Raw genomic sequence first — 18,768 nt, forward strand, 5'->3', positions numbered from 1 at the left:
TCAGATTACCGCATCTACATTACAGCATTCAACGAAGAAAAAAAAAACAATAAATCCGCAAAGCATCAAAAGTTAGGGCGTTCAAGGCTCTCGTGCTCTTACACAACAGCCGCTTACCGCCAATGCTTGTGACAACGTTTAATTGCAATCCAGGAGACTTTTGGGGCCAATTTGTGACTGTTGATGAAACCTGCGAAACATTCGAGGGTTATTGGAAAGTAAGAGGCGATCGGTGGCGATATGGAAACCACTGTGAAAATCAAAAATGTTTTATTTGCAACAATTAGCTACATCTTCCAGCGACTTCTCTAGTAGTCACCCCTCCGACTTAGACATTTGTCGTAGTTTTGTACCAACTTTCAAATATCAATTCTGTGCACTGATCTACAGTTCGCCAAACAGTCGTCTTGATAGCCAGCAGTTCGTGTAAGCTGAGATGAAACTCATCGAAAACCAGTTACGAGCTGTACTGCAGATGATCGAACATTTCCCATCGAAAACGCTGCAGGAGCTTCTTCATTGCCCCTGCAGAGTGCAGCCGAGAATTGTCACGAAGAAGGAACCATATGGCAGTTATGTTGTGTGGGCTGCATGACATCAGGCGAAATCTCTCACCAGGCCCTCATACTTGGCTGGAGACACTATTTTCTAGACATCTTTACAAAGTCAACGTGCGCTCAGAATCACGCGATCTATGGGCAGACTAGAGACAGTGCCCAATACAAACGTGCAAGGTATCATCGGATATTCACAGTGGTTTCCATTTTGTCCCTCTCTTCTATCACTGTCATTTATTTTTAAAGGCTTATGACAACCGTTCGCTAAACTGACGTCTTAGCGCAAACAGCCACAGGGCCGATGAACAACCTCAATGCGACGAACAAATAGCAAACAGTAAACAGTGCTGTCACCGCGATCTGCCGAACAGCAGAGAGTCGTGCCGACCGAAAAATGTCGAAACGCAACACTAAATGAAGACTAGCGCTGTTCCGGCTACTTCGGAGAAGGACTGAGCAGAGCAAAGAAAGGCCAGGCCTTGGCCCAGCTGTGGTCCACACACCCGAACAAGTGAAGTTTCGCACGCCGTGACCGGCCCTGGCTTAGAACTTATCTTAGTGTGGCTTCATCGGTGAATGTCAAGCAGTCACAACTCTAGGAGATTGTCAGTTTACATCACACTGGTCCTCTTCAGTTCTAACCTTGTTTTTTGCTGCTGAAATGACCACATTATGACTGGCACTGCGATAACAAGCGAGAAAACTATGCACATTTTGCCCTTTCAGCAAACAAAGAGTCATGGCGACATTTTGTAACCACTGTTCAAGAGCAATTTCTGCAGAAATCCGAGCGAGGTATTGCTTAGATTTTAATAACTACCGAATGCAGAAGACACTCTACTCATGACTAGTGCACAACATGAAGTATTACATTTTTCAGTAACATTTTGAGCAATAAAACCGTCGTTTTAGGGTATAAAACTGGACATTTGGTACTTATTTTGTATGTAACACAATAAATGGAATTAATTAGTGTATAATCTATAAATGACAACTTCCATTGAATAAAATTTGGAGTAGTAAAATATAGGATGGTTTGGTAGCAATTTACGATGCCTATTCGTAAAATAAGGTCCGACAGGTTGCGAAATGGAAGTAGTCAAAATTCAATGAAGCTTATCACTGATGTGTTGGGCATCGTCTCTATTATACCTGTAGATCGTGTCACGTCATTCGTTTTAGTTCTGCGCAAATCGTGAACACATAAAGGTACCTAGAGCAATAACGCCTCCCGCCAGTTGTGGGATGCGCTGCGAGGTTCCGCCTGATTTCATGCAACCCCACATAACATACCTGTCATGCATGCATTTCCCTCTTCATGCTAATTCTTGGCCGAACACTGCAGCGCCACTGAAGTCGTTCCTACAGCGTTTTCGGTGGGAAGTGTTTGATCGTCCAACATACAGCCCGGCCTTGGCTCCGTCTGACCTTCACCTCTGCTCACAAGAACTGTTGGCTATAAAGACAACATTTTAGCGCAGACGACGAACTGTATACCAGCGTTGAAAATAAAACGTTTTGGGTTTTCAATGTAGTTTCCATTTCCCCTTAACGTATCTCTGTAAGCAGTGCCGTCAAAAGACGAACAGTGATACCTACACTTATGAGTCGAAACATTATGACTACCTACTTAATAGTGTTTTGGCCTGTTTTTGTAAGATAATACAGCAGCCATTCTCGGTCGCATGGATTTGACAAGTCCTTGGCAGGTTTCCCGAGGTAATGTCACACCAGTTGCCTAAGCACAGGTCACTCAGTTCCCGTATGTTATGTGCCCCTCGTTTGTATGTGTGTAGTTGGCTCTCGATAGCGCCACATGTATGTTCCACCAGATTTATATCAGGAAAATATCAAGGTGAAGACATTAATGTGAGTTCTTGTTCTCTTCGAACCACTGTAGTATGATTCTATTCTTGTGACAAGGGCAGTTATTCTGCTGGAAGACGCCATCTCCGTCGCGGAAATCATCAAAATCTACATATCCTTGACTATTTTCCAATTCACAATTAAGTACCCGGCAGATGATCCGTCAACCACCTTCGAGCTACTTCCCCAGCGTTGCACTCACGAACAGCGCAAGGGGAAAACTAACGCTTAATCTTTCCGCACGTTCTCTGGTTTGCGTTATTTTATTAGGATGGTTATTTCTCCGTATGTGGGTGGTTATCGAGAAAATACATTCGCATTCGGAGGAGAACGAGAGAACGTTGGAGATTGAAAATTTGCCACAACGAAAAACGCCTTTGTTTTAATGACTGCTACCCTAACTCGCGTATCATATCCGTGACACTCTCTCCCCTATTTCGAAATAACACAAAACGAGGTACCCTTCTTTCAATGTTTTCGATGTCCTCCGTGTATCCTACCTGGTAAGGATTCCACATTGAGCAGCATTACTCCAGAAGTGGACGTATAAGCGTACATCTACATCTACATGACTACTCTGCAATTCACATTTAAGTGCTTGGCAGAGGGTTCATCGAACCACAATCATACTATCTCTCTACTATTCCACTCCCGAACAGCGAGCGGGAAAAAACGAACACCTAAACCTTTCTGTTCGAGCTCTGATTTCTCTTATTTTATTTTGATGATCATTCCTACCTATGTAGGATGGGCTCAACAAAATATTTTCGCATTCGGAAGAGAAAGTTGGTGACTGAAATTTCGTAAAAAGCTCTCGCCGCGACGAAAAACGTCTATGCTGTAATGACTTCCATCCCAACTCGTGTATCATATCTGCCACACTCTCTCCTCTATAACGCGATAATACAAAACGAGCTGCCCTTCTTTGCACCCTCTCGATGTCCTCCGTCAATCCCACCTGGTAAGGATCCCACACCGCGCAGCAATATTCTAACAGAGGACGAACGAGTGTAGTGTAAGCTGTCTCTTTAGTGGACTTGTTGCATCTTCTAAGTGTCCTGCCAATGAAACGCAACCTTTGGCTCGCCTTCCCGACAGTATTATCTATGTGGTCCTTCCAACTGAAGTTGTTCGTAATTTTAACACCCAGGTACTTAGTTGAATTGACAGCCTTGAGAATTGTACTATTTATCGAGTAATCGAATTCCAACGGATTTCTTTTGGAACTCATGTGGATCATCTCACACTTTTCGTTATTTAGCGTCAACTGCCACCTGACACACCATACAGCAATCTTTTCTAAATCGCTTTGCAGCTGATACTGGTCTTCGGATGACCTTACTAGACGGTAAATTACAGCATCATCTGCGAACAACCTAAGAGAACTGCTCAGATTGTCACCCAGGTCATTTATATAGATCAGGAACAGTACAGGTCCCAGGACGCTTCCCTGGGGAACACCTGATATCACTTCAGTTTAGTGTAGGTAGTCTCTTTAGCAGACCAGTAGCACTTTCTAAGTATTTTACCAGTAAATCGCAGTCTTTAGTTTGCCTTCCCCACAATATTATAAGTGTTATCATTCCAGTTTAAGTTGTTCGTAACTGTAATTCCCAAGTATTTAGTTGAAATGACTGCCTTTAGATTTGTTTGATTTATTGTGTAATTGAAATTCAATGGATTCTCCTTTGGTACTTATGTGGATTAACTTACTCTTTTCATTATTTAGAGTTAGTTGACATTCTTCGTATCATACAGATGTCTTGTCTGAATCATTTTGCAATTGGTTTTCATCTTCTGAAGACTTTGCTAGGCGGTAAAAGACAGCATCATCCGCAGACATCGTAAGAAGACCGCTCAGATTCTCTCCTAAATCGTTTGTATACGAGCATATTAGGAGCAGTAGAGGGTGTATAATACTTACCTCTCTTTTAGTGGATGTCGTTCCGTCAATTACTATGAACTGTGAACTTTCTGACAGGAAATCATGAATCCAGTCGCACAACTGAGACGATACTCCGTAGGCACGCAATTTGATTAGAAGTCGCTTCTGAAAGTCTAGAAATATGGACTCACTTTGAGATCTCATGTCGATAACACTCATTAGTTCATCTGAATAATGAGCTAGTTGTCTTTAACAAGAAAAATGGTGTCTGATTCCGTTTTGACTACTTGCCAATAAATCGTTTTCTTCGAAGTAATTCATCAAGCTTGAACACAGCGCATGTTCCATAAACCCAATGCAGATAGACGTTAATGATATAGGTTTATAATTCATCGGATTATTCATGTTTTCCTTTCTTCAGACTGGTGTAACCTGCGCAACTTTGCAGTGTTTAGGTGTGAATCTTTCGTCGTGCGAGCGGTTGTATATGACAGCTAAGTATTAGCTTCCTCTGAAAGCATAAAGGGAGGCAGGTGGTCGCTAGTAACGTTCATGTGGACCACAGCTGTCTAGGTGCCTTCAGCTCATAGAACCATAGGTGAATTTCCCCATAATATAACACTGTTCCAGACGGTTTGTGTTCACAGCGTGATGCATGTTTACAGCACCCGACCGCCTGGATGACGGCGAATCCGGACACGACCTTCGACATGGTGTAACAAGAAACGTGATTCATAGCACCAGGCGACAGACTTCCATTGATACAAAGTCCTATACCAATGATGCTGTGTCCATTGCAATCGTAGTTGACTAAATCGTTGGGTCAGCATCGGAAAACGTAGGGATCGTCGGTTGTGGAACCCGATGTTAAACAACGCTTCGAAACACTTGCGCCTCCACTACGATTGTGGTAGTCATAAGCGCCACAGATCACTGCCTATCCCGCTTTAGAGAGCGAGCAAGCCTGCGAACTCCAAGTCCTGTGATGAAGCGTGGACACCCAATGCCTTGTCGCCTGTTCGTGATTTCACCGTCCTTCAGCCACTTACCACAGACGCTGACGATAGTAGCACGTGAACAGCCGACCAGCTTCGCCGTTTTCTAGATGCTCTTTCCCAGTCGCCGGGTCGAAAGAAGCCGTCCCGGCACCCTCTCTAGAATGATTTCCCAACCGTCTCAGCTCCCCTTACATACTTTCCTTATAGAGTCAGTTGCACACAACGCCACCAGGTGCCACTCAGTCTGGTGGTCAGCAGTGATCGTAATGTGTTGGCTCATCAGTGTTTAATGACCATGCAGTCACAGACGTGTTTTGAACTAGTTAAGGGGCTTCCATTACTGGTGTGTTGGGGCTTTATGGGCGCTCAACATCGAGGTTATCAGCGCCGCTTCCATTACTGTGTGGCTCGATTGACTGCTGAGTAGGAAGAAAATTTTCCGTTTACTTTCTTGAACGGGACCAGTTGAAAGACGGCGAAACTGACGATGTCGTCGACTTCACATTGTTGATATTTGAGACGAAAATTACATAGAGTGGTATGTAGATCGAATTAATTTGATTTCAAACTAGCGTATTCCTTTATTTTTATTAAAGATTATCCGATAGCGACTGCCTGTACATGAAACACTTGTAGGCGTTTTATTTCTTGAGAATTACGTTTGGCTGAGCTGCCAGTTTCACAGTCAGACAGCAGATTAAAGCGGTCCGATGGGCACCACTAATTTAACAGAAGTTCTAAAGGAGACGATGAAGACAGGTATGACAGCTTCGGCGTAGGCTGTTGTGTCCACAGTACAGCAGGTAATGCCGCCACTGGAATTCTGCATGAGATGACCGCCGCTTTCACGTTCGTCAAGCGTTTTTCTGCGGTGAGGGCGTTGTAAAGCACAGTAAATCTTCCGAAAGGGGGCCAACAATGAGCCTCGGGAGTAGAATTCAGAGAATACGGCTCCACTCTACCTATAGGAGAGCAATATACCGGTAGACACTACGCAGGCTCTGTGAAAGCTACTAGTATTTATGGCTCTACGCTCTTGGCAGAACACAGTAGGAAAGGTGTGAGGATTCTATTGGCGTGAGACTGCAACATTCTCGTCCGAAAAATATCTGTAGCTGGGCCCTCTTATATATAAAGCAGATAGGAATCTTTGGAGGGTCGTAGGAAACAACATGTTAACGCGCTCCTTTGAGGCACGGACAGGACAGAGCCAAAACACTTTCCTTTCTTATCTGTAGGTCGCTGAGAGCGAAAATGAGGGAATTTCATTGGTCAGCCTGGTCTGGCGTACTGGTTTTGGAAATTTCACTTAAAAGATTGACTTTACATAAGTGATTTATTAATTCGTCTTTCATAATTGATTCTATTATTTTTCCGCATGGTGACAGTAGGGAAAGGGCTGGTGATTTTCTATGTCTTCTGCATTGATTATCTCCAGCAGAGGTACAACTCTTGCACATTTAAATACTCTGGAAATTTCTCTGATGTGAATTATTCGTTTACTATGGTTCTTAGACGATCTTGTATACTCTGTATGCATTGTTTCAGTACACATACCTGTACTTCATCTAAGCCTACTGAGTTTTTATTTTTTAGATTTTGTCTAGAGTTACTGACTTCATGCTCTCAGGCAGGTAGCAACATCACAATTATTTACATGTTATTTATTGGTGTTTGGGAATTTTGCTGTAATTTCTCTGCAATACTTGAAAAATGCTCGTTCACATAATTTGCTATGTGCTATGGAACATTTTTTTTTTACTGTAGCCTCCCCTCCGTATCAGTATGTTATTATGTCTCTGTTTGCCTCTCTGTGTTTCCTTTTTAATGGCTTCATTAAATGACTATTTTGCAGCATTCAGCGGGTTCCTATAAATCTTTTTACATCTGTGAGTGATTTAAATTTAAGAACTCTGACTCATTACGACTCATTTCATGGAACTGAAATAGTCTTACTTAAGGATTTGGTAGGAATTACTAATACCTGCTGTTTCAATTTGTTTTTAGAAGACATTAATACTGATGTGGATAGGTTGGAAAATGTCTTTTCGAAGTTCGATTTTTTAAATAATATCGAGCACCTAGAGAATCGGATGTATCAATCTTCTCTTCCAATTCCAGTTTATATGAAGCTCATGCCTAGTGAAACCTTATCTATTGATACACCTGTCTGCTGCAAGAGCAACATGCACAAAGTCGGCTAAAATCAGTGCCGTATGTAGCCCCACAATAATCCGTCTCACAATTCAATTATGTCGTAACCGACCATGATGTCGGAAGAGTGCCATACAATGATACAGTTTCGCAGTTACTTCATTGGTACATGTGGATACTGCAAAATGTGTTGCGAATAGATTTTATAATAAAGAAACAATGAATTAAAACGTCGCATCCGATACTGAAATTTTACTTTGTGGACAACGAAAATGTGATATGCTATAGCCGGCCGTGTTGGCCGAGCGGTTCTAGGCGCAACAGTCTGGAACCGTGCGACCGCTACGCGCCTCGGGCATGGGTGTGTGCGATGTCCTTAGGTTAGTTAGGTTTAAGTAGGTCTAAGTTCTAGGAGACTGATGACCTGAGAAGTTAAGTCCCATAGTGCTCAGAGCCATTTGAACCGTTTGATAGGCTATATTTCGTCGGAGGTGTCAGCAACAAGAAGTTTTGACATTACGTGTAAAGTTTGTTGGAAGTCGCTAAGTACTCTCTTTCTCAATTACTGAATGAATATAATCTGGGTTATATGCGCCCTGGGAGTTACACTGCCTGAAGACGTGTATATAGTTCCTAACTGTAAAGTTTGATTTAGTGTGTTAAACCTTTAACGTTGGATTATGCCTCTTAATTAGTAGATTTTAACAGCAATTTAATTTTTAAATTCGGTCAATAACTATACGAAATACTTAAAATCAAAATTTCGTTACCTCTGGAAGACGTTAAACAGGCAATCTGCAACAGACCTAGGTGACCAGATGACCGTTTAGTGATACAGATCTGATGATCAGAAAAAGAAAAGAAGTATTAATATGTTGTTTGCATCTGGCAAAACTGACGCAGAAACGTTATTTACGTAACTATTACTTCAAAAAGGGCTCTACGATAACACATCTGAGCTCCAAATGCAAAATTGGCAAAATGAACAGACCAATACCGCATTATGTTATTAAATGAAGATACCGATACCCAAAGGTATGGAATCTGATACCCCTAAAAACAATGCGGTCCCGTTAAGGTGGCTGTATAAGTAAGTCCAAAGAATGCAAGAAGACGGCTCTGAGACGCACAGACCACGCTTCAGGTTGATGAATGTTTCGCTTAACATGCAGTTTACAGGGCGCCGACTTTATCTCCGACCATTAAATGTGAGACTGTATCACCGTGCACACAAGTGGAATTACTCTTCAGAACACCGTAGACAACAACAATCAAGTTCTGATTAATCACTATTCCCTCACAATGGTTTCATCACCGCTTCGAACCTATTCTTTTGTTGACTTCTTCCTCGGTATTGGCTATTACAGTTTTTTTTTTTTTCGACATTGGAGTATCAGACCGGATTCTCTAAGATCTGATTGCCTTTCGTTTGAGACTTCTATCAAAATTATCGCAACTGTGCTTGGATACTTCACACCTCTTTTCCACCAAACAATGAGCAAGCGACTTTCTCACAATACAGACCGACGAATCAATCCAGTGTGTCGGTATCACATTATTTCTACGGACAGCTTGCAGGGTTCTGCACGAAGGCGTTAATGATGCAAACGTACTTCCACGTTTTACCGTTTTCAGGAGTCCTCCATTTGCTTGATGCAATGTCAACTGTTACAGGGTAGATACAGAATGACGTCTTGGGTTAAGCGAATATCTCTTCCCGATATTCAAACGAGTACATGAAAGCCTCAAGAAACTCCGAAAGCAGGTAAAAAGTTGACTTGAATAAAATTGTTTTTTTAAGCCTCCGTATCTCAATCGGTGGAAACGAAGTCATTATAAGCTCACTTCGTTGTCTGTGGGTCTGTCTGTCCGACTGTTAAGACCCCGCGTTCTCAGGAACGGGTAGAAGTATCAAATTGAAATTTATGTCGCGTATCGAGGACTAGAGCACGTTAGGCAGGCGAAAAATTTACGCTTCAAAGTCAATCCAGTTACAAGATATGGCGATATCAGGCAAATATTTTTCCACTCGCAAATTGGTTCTAGAATTAGAATAGTGACATACAGTTAATATAGGAGCAAGCGAATTGGCAACACTCCGACAGTGTAAGTTCCTTGGTTGAAATAATTTGCCTATTGGATCTTTCCACCTTCAGCGCTTTTTCAACCGATCACGCGCTATCCGAAGATTCCCTCGCAATTGACTCTTTGCCTGAATAAGTCGACCTACTTTCTAAAGAAGGCATAAAACTGGTCCCGTGATGTATCTCAGAGATTCACTTGTTTAATTATATCGTTCGGTCGCCTATCAAAGACTGAAAGAGCACTGGAATATATCTACATTCTGTATTATGCTTTGGAAGGATTGGTTTGTGGGAGAAGACTGAGAGGAAGAAGGAGATACAAGATGATAGACGACATAAAGGGAAGAGGAAATTATGCAGACCTCAAGAGGATGGCAGAAGACCGGACAGCCTGGAGAACTACCATGTGAAAACCTGCCTTTTGGCAGAACACTGATGATGATGATTCAACGGGGCGAAAAAGCTTATATTGAGCCCTCTATCCCACGCAGACCTTGATTTCATGCAGTTCCACAACTTATATGGTTGATATCGAGTACTTGCTGAAAGAGGTTATCCCACAGACGTTCCCTTGAACACCTCCACAGTACAGAAATCACTGCAACACCAGACTCCGACTACATCAGTAAAGCATATGATAAAATTAACCGATTACTGTTCGCTTGCTCAAAATGCGTAAGGAATAACGTTTTTTTTAAACTTTTGTTGCTTGAAAGTGTAGTTTTTTACATTGATCACCCTACGTTTCCATATTACATCAATCAACGTACGTATCTTGAGCTGACAAAAAGACTCATATTTTTATATTTTTCATTTTCTGTCAGTCACTTTGTTTTCCATAATATGTCAACTAACTATCTAAAATTTTGTAAATGAAATTTCTTGTTAAACTTTTAATTTTAGAGTTACGTATCTCAATCGGTAAAAACAGAACCCTTATAGAATCACATTTTTGTCTGTCTGTCCAACTGTTGAAACCCCCGTTCCTCAGGAAACGGCAGACGTATCAAGTTGAAATTCATTTCACGTACTAACATCTACGCTCCCTTTGCTACGTAAAAAGTTAAAACTTCTAAGTCAATACACTCAATAGATACCGCCATTTATGTCACATATTTTGAGTCTCGAAAATTTACTCATCAAAACCTATAAGACACTTCCCGGTGACAAGTTTGGCTAAAAACAAGGTTCCGCAACTATAGGAAAAATCCAAAATTGTGAATTTATAATTATACCACACGAAAAAATATTTTTTTCATTTGGTATCTGAACGTCTGTCCGTCTGTTACGATCGGGTGTGCCTATCAAGTTGAACTTTGTGTCACATACTGAGGTCTATAGTTCCTTGGCGGGGTAATATATGTAAGCTTCCATGTCAGTGGAATCAAAAGACACGGCCATTTATGTCACATATTTTGATACTCGAAAACTCATTCATCAAAAGCTGTAGGCTACTTCTCGTCGGCCTAGAATCAACACATTTGGAAAGAAGAAAGGCTGCATGGTACAAGTAAAGGGAAAAAAGAAACTGTCAATTTGTAATTTAATGGGACCGATATGTCGCCAGTATTAATGTCGATAGCAGACAAAAATCATCGACATTCTCGATTCCTGGTGTTTTGGCTGTGCCCTCTTGTAATGTTTTGGTTTGTAGTTCCTAGGTGGATGAAGAGGGGATGGTATGACAGGTGGGTGGCCAGTTTTCACTCACTACAACAAAAAATGCATATGCGGTTAAGGTAACTTTATCACAGGAACCAATTGAGTACTTATCTTCAATGATATCCAGTCTAAAGTTCTGTGGTTAACAGAAATCAAATAACATGTACTAATTCTTGAATCTTCTCCTTGTCTGTAACACAACTAAATACAATGACTAACGTTCCCCCTCAGCTAGCTAAGGTGCGAGGCGACGACTATCACTGTGGAAGACTAGAGTATATTGCAAAGTATTGAGGTGTAATGTGAACTGAGTCCCAATGTCACGTACTGAGGTATTGAGATTAAGACATTTCGAATTTTTGCTGCTCTGTCCTACAAACAAGAAAACAGGCGACAAAACGGTGATATTGTAAAAAAACTGTAAAATGGTGGTAAGTTGTGGTATTTAAAATATAAAAACACTGCAGTGATGATGCGGATGAAGAGACACAAGAAGTAGACAGGTACAATTAAAAAACAAGGCGACAGTCTGGTTTCTGTTCCCACGAGACAAGAAACACAACTAGCGACAGTATGGCGGCTGTTTGCAACATTGACAGGGGACGCACAACAATGAACACTCACTTATAACAGCACTATACAGGTGACATAGAGGCAGATGGGGGGAGGGGGGAGGATCCAGACCTATGAGGGGTAAAAGGAGGGAGGAAAAGAAAAAAGGGGGAGCCGATGGAGGGAGGAAACATAGGGGGGGTGCTAGGTGGGAAAGTGGGAAAGACAGTGGAGGGAAGAGCAGAGAAGACTCAGGGGAGAGAAGGGAGGCAGAGAGAGGGTAGGTGGGGGAAAAACAGGATGGAAGGTGGGGGAAGGGGAAGCCCAGGGAAAGGACAGAGGAAAGGAGGAGGAGGTGAGGATGAGAGTTGATAGGAGGGATAAATGGAGGGAGAGAGGGCATCATCCGGGAGGGGGAGTTGACAGAAGCTACCTTGGGAAAGGAAAATAAAGGTGTAGAGATGGAGGGCAGGGGGGACACAACAATGAAGGTGTGGAAGAGGGCGAGGGTTGGAGAGGAGAGGAGCAACCAGGGGATGACGGGGATCAAGGCGGCAGGAGGTGTAGAGCATGTTCGAGGAATAGGAGCATATGGGGGAAAGGAATCAGTTGGTAGAGGATCCGCATGGGGGGCAGGAGGCGTATACAGAAGGTGAGGCGGAGTGCATGGCGCTCGAGGGTCTGGAGGGACTTATAGAATTTGGAGGAGGGCAACAGCTTGGTCGGCGGCGGCGGCGGCCTAAATGCATGCTAATCAGGCGGTGTTATCGGCGTGTAGCCTGGGGGCGTGTCTTGGTCTTCTCTTGTCATAGGCGCACCTAGTTCGGCGCCTGCTATACAATGTGTCGTAGCGCTGACCAGTGTGCTGGCGAAGGCTTACGCCAGCATACCAAGTATGGATGAGCTATCTATATACGAATTAAATTTGTACAGAACCTTCAGTGCGTCGGTCGTACTCGCACCTCGGCAACTTTTATATTCCCCCTACAATTTCAATCATTTAATCCATCGTTTAACTGGCTTAATTGCTTATAGCCTCCAGAGGCCAAAAAAAAAAAAACAATTTTGCGAAAGTCACATCTTTATCAGCAGGAAATTCTTAGGGCTACAGGATCAGTGCTACACTCTGTGTCTACTCTGTCAGTCCAAAAAGTTTCGAGGATGGGTTTTCAAAAAATAAAGAAAAGTTAAAATTGTGGTTTTATTGCTTCACTTTTTCTACATAGTCTCCCCTGCTTGAGTACAATGCACGGATCACACAATTGTATGAAACCATCAGAAAAGTCCTTTGGTATGTTATTCGAAACACGTGTCACATTATCTTCAAGGTCGGTGTTGGCCCTTAATGTGAATTTCTGCACTTTGTCGTCTTGTTGCAGATTCGTCACCCATGGAAAAGTCCGAGTTTTGTAATTCAATCAAGTCGTATCAGGCATCCAAGCACCATTGTTTTGGTTCGGGAGTCAAGCTGTGGGGGACGTACTTTGCCATCACTTTACTCTTCCTCCAAACATTTTGGAGAATGCCTTGAACGTTTGACTCAGAAATATTGCTCCATTACGGTTTGTGACACAACAACGCTGACGCACTGCTCTCCCACGTCTACTATTTAATACTCCAAGGTCACAACTGACGGGTCCAATGCACATCTGTTGTTTACAGTTACTAAAAAAATTCAAATTGTGTGTGAAATCTTATGTGACTTAACTGCTAAGGTCATCAGTCCCTAAGCTTACACACTACTTAACTTAAAGTATCCTAAGGGCGAACACACACACACACACACACACACACACACACACACACACACACATGCACGAGCGAGGACTCGAACCTCCGCCGGGACCAGCCGCACAGTCCATGACTGCAGCGCCTCAGACGGCTCGGCTAATCCCGCGCGGCTACAGTTACTGAACCAAGTTGTCAGCGTTGGTACGGCGCTTACGTCGCTTATACACCAGGAATAAAATCAGTCTCGATACTTTTTAAGAGGATACTGTATAAACATTGACATAGGCGCACTTCAGCTAAGAAAGGAGTGCACTGGTAATGTTACGTAAGTCATTTTGCTGTTCAACTACATTATGACAGCATTTTTTTCATTCGTAATACCAATTCTTAAGTATAATTTTATTTTTAAGACAAATGGAATACCATTCATTGCTTACCACAGGTAAAGCAATTGAGATGCTGAAAGCCATGGGGTCCAAAGAACAGAAACATAGTACTAAGAAAAACAGATGGTCTGAAAATCAAATTTATAGACAAACAACCAGTCTCACAGGTCTTAACTGTTTTTTAACCAAATCTCAACATTCTGTAATTCCTATGAAAAACATCTATCGACCTTATGTTAAGAAATATTAATTAATATTTAAGACTGCATTTTTTGTTAGCGTTAATCCACAAAATTTCCATGTACAGGCTAGTGATAATAATGTCTTCTTAGAGTTGTAAAGTTTCTAGCTAATGTGAAAATAGATCCGCTCGTAAAGAACAGGTACCAAATGCACCACATACGCACTTATGACCTATTCTAATATCGTCCTCGTTGTCATGAGTTTCATCAATCACGTTTTGTGGCATGAGGTTCAGATAAAGCTTTCAAAAATTTTGGTAACATTTTCGGAGAACAGCGATCTTGTAAGCTACATAAAATTAGTGAAAATCAGTCTAGATCGCAAAGGTTTATAAAATAATTTTGATTTATAAACCATTGCGATCTAGATTGTTTTTCACTAATTTTATCAGATATAAAGTCGGATATACCTCCGATTATGAAGTACTACTACGAAGTACATGATGCAAACACTAAATTATGCTATGTACCCTAGCTAACTACCGAGCAGTGAAGAGCAACAAAATTGTACCTTGTGCTTTGGGCCCTTACGGGAAGATGAGACTGCTTTCCGTGGGTGTTGTACAATGTGGGGCTACAGATATAGACGAAGCTGGTTCACCTTAAGATCAACAGATAGAAGGAGCATCTACACATGCTAAAACCTCAAAATCGATGACAGTGCTTTTGAAGCCCTTATGGTTCTCAGCGCTTCAATTGACTGGCCTCAAAATCGTTTGGATGTGTTAAAGCATCAGAAACATAGAAATATCTCTATATTATAAATTATGCATTACCACTAAGGGTCACTGAAAAACTAACAATAGCTATAGTGCCGAATATCTAAATAGACTTCTTGTCTGTTATGTCTGATTTTAATCTGTCATTAAGGGTGAGTTCTTGTTTAATCAGCTCAAATTTTAAAAAATATACAATTATCGATAAAATCCTTACATGTCAAACGTTACAGTATCACATAGAAATAAAAGCTGCTTACTAGCTGCATGTTGGTGAGCGATACACAGCCTGTTATCTTACTGCACCGATGCAAATACGCACAATAGGCTTGAGGTTAAAATAACGTGAATGGTTCCCGAACACAGACTACCAAAAATTTTTGTAGCCCTTTAACACTGACTCACTGGATGTTCACGTCACTTTTCAAAAAATCTCTTAATGACCTGATTACGTGGATACAGCTGTGTGCTGAAATCGTCAGGAAATCTCGCATGTCATTGTCAGAATGCACAATCATGTCACGCAAGAATAAGTCATGTAGGGCCACTCCAGAAATACTAGTTTCGAATTTAGGAGTCACGCATATGTATCATGAAACAAGTGTGGAACGAAATTTAGAATCCGTATTACTATGAAACTGTAATATACAAAAACTCAAATGACAATTAAAATAATGAGATAAATTAATGTAGAATTAAACTCATCTAAAGAAACACATGAAGAACTCCCGAAAATCAAGGGGAACGGTTTCATGAGATGGCTACAGAGCCCCCGCAACCCTGCAGGACGCAGCAAGTGCTAAAGCTACAATGATGATCATCATGAAAGGCACCTTTCAGATGGTTTGGTATAGTAGTAGTATAATTAGTAGTTTTATTCGTCCGTATACCCCTTTAAAAGGATGCTGGACGTGTCTTGATACTGCAATTAAAGAACACCGAAATTGAAGTAATTCATATACACAAAAAGGGCGGTCTTGAGGTACCTTAAACGGGACTAGAAAGAAACTGTGCGGCTATGTAGTGCATTAAGTAATAAGCTATGAACCTGGCTACATGTTGCAGTGAGAAATTTGTTGCACTCACATTGAGAATATATTTAATGTCATGTGCTTTATTACTCGCTCTTTGGACAAACCATGTATGTAGCCATCGGTTAAAATGCTATCTGGCTTCTACTCCCACATGAATTCTCCATCTTGGGTCGTAGCTAAATCAATGACAGTTACTCTTTACAAAAGCCAAGTTGACTTCCCTTCGTGTTGGGGAACCGAATACTTCGATGTCTTTCAAAGTTCATGTGACCTTATGAGTACTTATCTTCAGAAATTTGAAACATTTTCTACTGGTCGATGTGAAGTTTTCGATGTTTCCACGGTAAAATGCTGTCTTAGCGTCTGTACCCTACTTGTACAAGAAATTTATAATGCCCAATAATTTGTCTACAAAATAAACATATTTCGTAGCTGCATGGTGAATTTTTTCTTGTACTTCTTTATATTTTCTTTGTGCGATGACGATTTCATGTTCATTTAACTTTATGCTCCTGCTCAAGGTTTTCACATTGAATGACTATGTGCATTACGTCAGTGTAAGAACAGATAAATTAAGACTAAAACTATTTGTACATAAATACACAAAAGATTGTTTAAATAGATGTAAAATAAGGTTCTGTTCAAATGACGCCTCTCTTTGAAGAACGTAGCCAAATTCTCCACGTTCATCCTCTACCTTAGCTCTAAGACAGTAGTTTTTCTTGGAATTTTAGCTACCGTCGCTTGTGATTCTATCTTCGCCAATTACTCTCTTCACATAGCCTCGCCTTCCATAATAAATATAAAAATGTTTCTCTAGTCGCAACAATGCTAATCAAAAGAAATACGAAATACTGGATTGATGGCAAAAGCCGCTCGCGGGAGGTGGGGGGAGGGGGGAGGTCGTAATTTTTCACTCTACATATAGAGGTTCACATCCGTGATAGTTGTACCCAAACGCCCATACATATACGGTGGTGCTGAATTCTTATTACTGACAACTTTACAAGTTGTTCTTTCCACACTGCTATGTAGATCATGGCACAAGGTAAGCATAAGTGTTTATTTCTTATTAAAGAATAGCCTCATACAGAAAACTGTCTACATTCAAGATCATTCTGAAGTATTTTTGTCTTGATAGAAACTGCATTTGAAAGAAATCGCTGACATGTTACTTCGAAGACAACGGTAGTATACCCGATATACCATATCCGTTTATTTAAAATTTGTGACCGTTACTGAAGTACTTTTTCACACTGAACAGTTTTTTAACAATCAGTGTCAGAGAGTTACAGTTCCTAACAGTCAAATTAGTAATAAAGGATGGAACTTTGTTTTCCTTTGTGTGGAACTCATCAACACGTACACCGCAAAGACCGAATGCCACACTAATACCTTACCTAAATGTCAGTGCTTATATGCCCGCATTGCATATAAGCTGCAACAATACCTTGTACCTTACGCTATTTACTGTGGAAAGGGCGAAACAAGCTGTCAGTGTTGAAATTCACTTCCTCATTCATTCTGAGTAATAGTCCCGAAATGTCAAGTAGTCAGCAGTGGCAATGACAAGCGCTAATTCTCAGCACATTCAGTACATTAATCAGCCTTGAATAAGCATGGCGACTCCATCACGTGTCAAATATCGTTGTTTTAACGAGAGAGGTAAAATAGGAAACCTAATGGTACCTCCCGTCTACAAAGATATTTTGTCGACTTTCAAGCGAATTCATTATCATCTCAGACACTCATTTTGTAGTGACAGCTCGACTGACAGAGATGTATAACACTACCACCCCATTACATTTATTAAGATCGCTCTAAACTTGGGAACAGGGAAATGAAAAAAAAAATAATCGAGCTACTCATTTCGATATGATAACATCCATCCCGACACTAAGCATCCGTAGCGTTCACTATTTTCTTCAGTTCGCTTTTTAAAACGCTTTTGTTCCCAACGGGTTTCTGCACACGAAAACATTCCATTTCGCTGAAAATGAATTCTTTTACTCTCATCGTTGATTCTATGAGTAAAAGGTTTTAGCTGGCCCAGAACACCAACCCGAATCGTTGCCAATAGTGGACAGTAAGTCAACAGTTGTGCTATTCGACCACGCCTGACGGACCGACAAAAACTGTCGCAGTATTTCTTTGCCGAAATTCTTCTCACGCAGTTTTCCCTTCATTTGCAGTTAACTGGATGCCAGACTTTCTGTTCTCATGTTTCGATTAGTATAATTTTTACTTATAAGGTTTTTAGTCTGCGGTACACACTCTTTTCCGCCAACAGAACAACTGTTTGCTCGAGTTCAGCCAATAGTGAAGCTGTATGAGGCTCAAATGAACACCTTGATTTCGACAACTTTGCCTGTTGGCTTCTGCCCACTATGCAGGCGAGGAGAATAACATCAGTTCTATGTGCTCCTCGAGTGTTAAAGATACTAAATTAATTGCTTTCCAATGAGAAAATAATGATCACAAGTTATTTAAAGGGGAATTTTATTTTATCTTACAAGAACACAGTACTTGAAACACGAAATGATTGTGAGTGCGAAAAATACCGAATTTCACTTTCTGTTGGAGTCTACGTCACTCTGTCTTTCACCTATAAAAACCCGGGTTATGGTAAGTTACTGATCAGAGGAAGACAAAGGCATACCACGACCAATTAAACCAAGTCTGGGAAAGAAGTGTTGTGTTCCAGTCTACCTCCTGGCAGAGTACAGCTTCACTTATTGTAAATTTAGTCGTTAATACTATTTTACGTTGAATGATTATCTGTTAGACATCTTGTACACAACAGTTGTATGATGAGACGTGCCCAATATCTTTATTTCACACATGAGCATCGGACTACTAGACATGCGCCCTCCAAAGATTTCCAGTGAACACATAACATTC

General features: G+C 41.2%; 1 protein-coding gene across 1 annotated transcript in view; it reads left to right on the forward strand.

Moving 5' to 3' along the window:
- The window catches only part of LOC126311099 (probable E3 ubiquitin-protein ligase HECTD2), a 418,213-nt gene that overhangs the window by 170,222 nt on the left and 229,223 nt on the right, over window positions 1-18,768 (forward strand). The window lies entirely within an intron of this gene.

This window comes from Schistocerca gregaria, chromosome 1, assembly GCF_023897955.1.
Source record: "Schistocerca gregaria isolate iqSchGreg1 chromosome 1, iqSchGreg1.2, whole genome shotgun sequence".
Classification (NCBI taxonomy): Eukaryota; Metazoa; Arthropoda; class Insecta; order Orthoptera; family Acrididae; genus Schistocerca; species Schistocerca gregaria.